An 8038-nucleotide genomic window follows, 5' to 3' on the forward strand; every position below is an offset into this window, starting at 1 on the left:
AAATATTGTTTAACGTCCCTCTCGAGAATATTTCACTCTTTAAGTTTATTATTCTGTAGAACAAAAATGTATGATTTTCTGATGTTAACATATACTTCTGTTTTTGTATGCCTGACATCTTTGAAAAGGTGGCAACATATACATTTTCTTTGGTTATTAATTAAATTTAACAATATCGAGTGGAAATATTTTTCTACATTCAATCATTAATATTGATAAGTCACATGATGCTTACTCCTCATAGGCATATGATCCCACCTCTGGTGTGTCCAGGGGTCCGTGTTTGCCCAACTATCTATTTTGTATTGCTTATAGGAGTTATGAGATTGATCACTGTTCGTTGTCTTCACCTTGCATGAGGATGGAGCTACCTTAAAGCAATGCTAGCTCTTATTTTGGTGTCGAAAATTTTTGTTGCAAAATTGTGATAACTATTTCAATGACACAAAATATAAGGTTTATAAAATTTGTTTTGAATATTTGTGTTAGAAAACATATACAGAGGCTCGGAATGAAGTAAACTTAAATTATTGTCTTCCCGTACAAAAATTGATTTCTACATAATGTTATATATTTAATAGATCCGAAATCTTTATTTTGATGAAATCTTAAACTTGATTTTGATTTTATTGTTAAAGTTACATATAAAGCTATCATAATAGCACATTTTTACAACAAAATAAAATTTACAAATTTAGAGCTAATATTGCATGTACATTTAAAGCTTCTACATGAGAAGAAAATATCTCATGCTGTGACCTTCAACTCAACTTTTAAATATATCGAAGACGTTTAACAATAATCATTTTCATTCACATGTCGATTCAAAATATCCCTGTGAACTGGAGATAAAAGACACCACAGAGTCCTTTACATATGCCTTGTACCTAGATATTTTATTTAAAATGAATATCAACGGCAAACTAACAACTAAATTTTATGACCAACTTCCCATATTTATGTAGCAATATTCCATTATCACCTGCATATGGTGTTTATATGTCTCAACTGGTGCAACACGCAAGAGTTTGTTCTACGTATGATCAGTTTTTAAATCGAGGCAGGCTACTGACGTCTGGTATGTTGCATGTTCTCCCTTCCTGTTACATTTGATGCCGTGAGTTTGAAGGAGGTAGGAATGTAGCGGATTCGATCGCCGGTGACTAGATGCCTCAATTGGTAGAGTGCCTGGCTAGAGATTCAAATGGCCCAAGTTCGAATCCTGGTCTGATCCGTTGAATTTTCACCCTTCCTGTTACATTGGTGACATTGACCAGCCCTGGACTTGCAGATGCTATCACTTGCAGGTGATAGTCTTGCCAGGAGCTAAAAGATTCTGCAAGGAGGGAGGAATGTAGCGGTCAGCCGGGTTTGATAGCCAGAGACCAGATAGATCATTTAATAGAGCACCTGACTAGATATTCAGGGGGCCCGGGTTATAATCCTGGTATTGTCAGTTGCATGTTCACCCTTCCTATTTTACTATTTCACGTTCTTTTAAGGCCGTAATGTCTGACCACGATGACATGCAACGCAACCTTATTTACGATTTTCAAACTCAACAAGTTTATTCTCAAACAACTCCTGAAATATCGGATATTCAATCCCATTCCGAGTCTAGTAACACTGTAAATGATTTAGCTGATGCGGTGAGTTTATTTCATACAGTTATTGAATCGTCTCTCTCTTTCAGAACAAAAAGCTAGAGCTAAATCATTGTCAAAGAAAATAAAAGACAGTAAAGCTCTCTGTATTGATGGTGAAAGTAACGGGAATCGGTTTATTTTATTTTTTTATAAAGATAATGCTGAAGATAAGCTTTGATATCCTCCATCAAAGATATGCATGACACAAACAAATGTATTGCTTATAACAGTGGTAACTCATTTGACAAAGACTGGGAGCATTGGAAAAATCTGTTTCTCTATCCTCTCTCGTACTCTCCTCTCTGTGTGGCTTTATATCTGTTATGTGAAGATGATAATGTATATGTAACCTGAGTAGTTTGTTGAGTGTGCATAATTTTTAAGTTAAAGAAAGATATAAAAGCAATCCATTATGAGTTAACGGGTATTACATGCCCACCTCTGGTGTGTCCAGGGGTCCGTGTTTGCCCAACTATCTATTTTGTATTGCTTGTAGGAGTTATGAGATTGATCACTGTTCGTTATATTCACCTTGCATGCATGTAATTCGATTCATAAAAAAAAAGTTAGTTTGGACTATTATTAAGAATAACCTTTGTTTCCCCTAACTCAACCCTAAATTTTAGACTGGGTAGATACGTAAATTATTTTGTTTTCATTTGGATGTTGAATGTGTAATAGAAATGTTACATTGTGCATCTCAGTCTTTATCGATAAAACCAAGAAACATGAACAAACTGCAATACATCTATGAATTGTTAATACAGATCTAAGCTAATATATCCGTTAACATGTTATAAGTGAAAGGTGAAGATAACGAACAGTGATTAATCTCATAACTCCTATATAAAGGTGAAGATAACGAACAGTGATTAATCTCATACATGTAACTCCTATATAAAGGTGAAGATAACGAACAGTGATCAATCTCATAACTCCTATATAAAGGTGAAGATAACGAACAGTGATTAATCTCATAACTCCTATATAAAGGTGAAGATAACGAACAGTGATTAATCTCATAACTCCTATATAAAGGTGAAGATAACGAACAGTGATTAATCTCATAACTCCTATATAAAGGTGAAGATAACGAACAGTGATTAATCTCATAACTCCTATAAGCAATACAAAATAGAGAGTTGGGCAAACACGGACCCCTGGACACACGAGAAAGGTGGGATCAGGAGCCTAGGCGGAGTAAGCATCCCCTGTCGTTCGGTCATACCCGCCATTTTAAAAATGTAACTATAAATTTGATGGGGGTGAGAAGGTTAGAATTTTTTTTACGTGTATATCATATTTATAGAAGTGTCTATAGATGCACCAGAATAAGATACACTATTCTCCGATTATGGTTAACTATATTTTGATTGACTAGATTTAAGGAATGAATTTATTAATTTTTTCGTTAAATATAGGTATACCACGAAAACAAAAAGAACGGAAAACTACATCATTATGCTCAAGATGCAAAGGTTTCCGTCCTTTTTTCGAGATATACCTTCATGCAAAGAAAAAAAATGATAAAGTTATTCTTATCGTTTAAGCAATTTGAAACAGTGAGTTTAGATAATAAAATATGATATGATTTAAATTGAATCAACGATTATTATTTTGGACTACATGCATTATATGTCATGTCGAGATGGTCGTAGTGATTTACGCAACTGGAAAAACGTCAACTAAATCCGTTAATGGTGGCTTCCACCAACTGTTGATCTAACAGGTTTCTTGTGAAGTGAACAGTGTAGTTTTAAAAGAATGAGTTAGAGATAAGTCCTGTTGAGAGAAAATTGCTCGAATTTTGTTGAAAGAAAAGGAATTAAGTACAAGGTTCGATGTCGGTACTAATTGCAAGCTTAGGGCACTTGCATGCTCATGATGAGAGGTGCGATCAGAGACTCTTGAGGATTGACACCGCTTTAATGTGGACAAATGAGTGTTACAAAACTTTTTCGAGCTTTACCAGTGAATTTCTAAGGTCTGTCACTGCTGCTGTAACGTCGTACGGAAGCCTCGTTTCGGTGCTCACTCATAAACATATTATGCCGGAGTTCAAAACCATAGTCGTTAAGGGCTTGAATATTGCAGCCTCTTTGGGCAGTGTGCGGTGTATCTGACATTGGGTTTGTGACATGAAGAACTCTGAAGTTAACGCATAACCGGACTATTGTTGATCAGAATGGTCTGAATTTTTATAGTTACCCCAATACATCGGAAGTTAGGGTCGCGCTTACCATTGTGGTCACATAAACAGTAGTAACAGTGTATAGTAAAGCTTATGTTACCAATTCGTTATTATGCGAAGTTTTATCATAGCTATAATAAAAGCAAGGTGTAGTTTCTTCGACTTTATGGAGAAATTATTTTTAAAATGTGCACTTCGAAGGGTTGGAGAAGAGGGGGAAAAGGGAAAGACATTTACATGTATTTCTTTTTTTTTAAATAGACACCTAGAATCGAACTCACAATGAAAGCGTGTGATATAATCAGACACCTGGCATCGTTTTAAAATTTGGTGTAGAAGAATTTGACTTCACAATACTGCTTGAAAATTCTTGATAAGCAAAATAAAAAATCTAAAGCTCTAAATCTTAAATTGTGGGGGTTGATCTTTCAGTATAACCCATCAGTTAAATTTTATATTTCAACTACAATTCACGACAGTTCTAGTTTTTCTATATAAAAAAAAAAAGACCAGCCTATCTATAGATCAGACTTTGTACGTAAAAATAACCAACTTTGCATGTAATAATAAAAGGGAGCAAACCCATTGTTGCTACATGCCTGATATAATAAATTTTGTGTTCATTTGAGTACTTGCAAAGAAGAAGAGCTGTTAATTGATTTGTAAACACCAAAATAAATTTTCAAAATATTGAATCACACGCGAAAAGAAACCAGATTTCAATAGAAATATTACACTAGAGATAACAATTAATTAACATGTTCTGTTTATTGGAACCTGATGTAGAGTTGTGTTCAGCGTGAAATCATAAGTTAATAAAGTATATACGTTGGTTTGCACATGTAATTTCAGGCATATGTAATTGTTTTGGTTGTCGAAAATATTGATAAAAACTAATGATGAAGAATTGCTGATATACTAAAGATATCTTTTTCCTCATGTAAAACTTATACGGTACCAATTTTGATGCACCAGATGCACATTTCGACAAATAATGTCTCTTCAGTGATGCTCAAGCCGAAATTTTGGAAATTCGAAATGACAAAAAACTTGTAAGAGCTAAAAGGAAAACTAGAGTGCTAAAAAAAACTGGAGCCAAATTCCTTCAAGGATCAGAGCTATGCATGAGGGGGATATCATCCTTAATTTTGAAATGAAACTCAAAAATTTTATCCCAGCAATTAAATATACATCCGTATTTTCAAGCTAGTAACGAAGTACTTAGTTACTGGGCTGTAGAGACCCTCGGGGACTAACAGTCCACCAGCAGAGACCTCGACCCAGCGGTCATAATGTAAAACTTATACGGTACCAATTTTGATGCACCTGACCAGATGCGCATCTAAAGAAACCGACGACTAGTTAACATTTACATGAAAGATGAAGATAACGAACAGTGATAAATCTCATCAATCCCATAAGCAGTACATAATAGATAGTTAGGTAAACACGGACCTCTGGACACACCAGAATGATACTATTGTCAAACATATTTACAATAGCAGGATATTTGAATACCATGCTCTTTTAATAGTTTGCCAATACAACCTATCATTGGGTCAAATGCTATCCGACGTGTTTCATGTCGATTATTAAGACCGTTCTTGGCAAACTGATTTTGACTACGGACAACTCCGTTTACCTGGTCAAGATATAGGGCTCACGACATGTGTGACCGGTCGACAGGGGATTCCTACTCCTGCTAGGAACCTGATCCCACATCTGGTATATCCAGGGGTCCGTGTTTGCCCAACTCTCTATTTTGTATTGCTTATAGGAGTTACGAGATTGATCACTGTTCGTTATCTTCACCTGCCAATCTTGATGAAGTGTGAACTTGTTTTGTATAACTGCTGGTGAAGGCAGGAAATCATGTAGGCAGATCCGTATTTTCTGTTATCTTATACGGCGGTTTAAAGACATTTCCTAAATTCAAAGATGTAAATGATTCCCATTTCACACACTTATGTATTTGTTTATGATTCAAAATCTATGAATTATATTATAAATTGAATATTCAACATATAGCCCATGGTTTACTCCTTACAATTTGAATTCAAAAGAAAAATCCATTATGATTTCTTTAACGTAATTATATACTTAAAGCTTGTTAACATACTTTAATGAAACATTACAATTGAACCCAAATTAATTTGTCTAAAATAAATGAATTTTCTTCACAATTCTAGGTTAACTAGGAAACTGCTCCATAGGGCAAGAATTTGATATGGCACCAACAAATGTGTGAAGTACAGGATATGCATGTTGAGTTGATTCTTAATCTTTGATATTCATTGTCAGAAAATATCGGACTTTGCATGGCTTTATTTCATCTCTGAAAATGGATTGACAGCCCCCCACCCCACCCCACCCCATCTAGTTGGTGTATGATTTGGTGTTTACAAAGTGATCAATGATTACAAGTATATATTATACATGTTGCGAAATTTATTTCGACAGGGGATGGTTACTCCTCCTAGGCACCTGTTCCTATTTCTGGTATAGCCATGGGTCAGTGTTTACCCAACTATCTATTTCGTATTCCTGATGGGAGTTATGAGATTGGTCACTGTAGTCAAAATCAGTGTACCAAGAACAGCCTAACAATCGGTATAAAACATGTTACATGCCTTAGTTTTAAACGTACTGTGCCACTATATATACCAGAAGTAGTGTAAATCAAATGTGGATTCTAAAAAAAAAAACTTTTAGTAAACTTGAAATCGCAAAGCTTTTTTCAGATCAACATCAAAATGTATGATTTTTCAACACTTTACACGACCATTCCTTACGATGAATTAAAGATTTTAGACTTTTTGAAATCATAGACAGTTGCTTCTTCGGCAGAAATGGAAAACGGAAATATTCATATCTAGTGATCAATCATCCAAAAATATTATTTCGCTAAACACCACTCCGATTCCACGCGCAAGTACTCTGAAGTTCAAATTACAAATATGCTGGAGTTCCTCGGTAGTCTTTGGTGATCAGGTCTTCCAACAGTCTTTTGGAATTCCCATTGTCACGAATTGCGCTACTTTGTTGGCTGACCTGTGTTTATATTCATACAAAGCATACTAATTTATTTAAAAACTTCTACGTGAGAAGAAAAAATCTTTTGCTGTGGCCTTCAATGCGACATTTCGATATATCAAGACGTTTTACCTATTAACAATAATATTTTCATTCATATGTCGATTCGATATACTCATGTGAACTCGATATACAGACACCACAGTCATCCGCTTCTACTTCATACTTAAATATTTTTTTAAAAATAAACGGCAAACTAGGAACTAAACTTTATGACAGACGGGATGATTTCAGCTTCTCCATCGTCAACTTCCCATATTTATGTAGCAATATTCCATTAACACCTGCATATGGTGTTTATATTTTTCAAATGATCCGATACGCAAGAGCTTGTTTTGCGCATGATCAGTTTTAACGATCTAATTTGCCAATACAAACTATCGTTGGGTCAAATGTTGTCTGACGTGTTTCATGTCGATTGTTAGACCGTTCGTGGCACACTGATTTTGACTACGGATGACTCCATTTACTTGATCAAGATATAGGGCTCACGGCAGGTGTGACCGGTCTACAGGGAATGCTTACTCCTCCTAGGCACCTGATCCCACCTCTGGTGTGTCCAAGGGTCCATGTTTCCCCAACTCTCTATTTTGTATTGCTTATAGGGGTTACAAGATTGATCACTGTTCGTTATCTTAACCTTTCATTTAACGACAAGCAATGGGTACTGAGGATCTATTCTAATATGAATCCCTATGGGACCCTACTGATAGAAGAATTAATTCATATTTGTGGTAATAACACAACGAGCTTGGCCCCTGTGGTTTACATGTTATTGAAAATGGTGACATGGAATGTAGTCCTATAAAACACTCTTGAAATTTTTCTTCTCTTTGGAACAATTATAATTTACATCATATATCTTGTAATAAACAATGAAGTTCAATAATCGAATTTTAAAAACATAATGAAAACGCCAGATATCATAAGAAAAGACATTAAAAACATGCATCGATGAAATTTCTCAATATATTAGGAATGGTTGTATCCTACGCTATACATTCATAGAATGGTTGTATCCAACGTTAGATTTTAATTATCATTAATAATCGTCTTAATTGTAAAGTTTCCTTCCTGACGTTTATGGTATACATTTGTAATGGTATTG

This window comes from Ostrea edulis, chromosome 9 (genome assembly GCF_947568905.1).
Source record: "Ostrea edulis chromosome 9, xbOstEdul1.1, whole genome shotgun sequence".
NCBI lineage: Eukaryota > Metazoa > Mollusca > Bivalvia > Ostreida > Ostreidae > Ostrea > Ostrea edulis.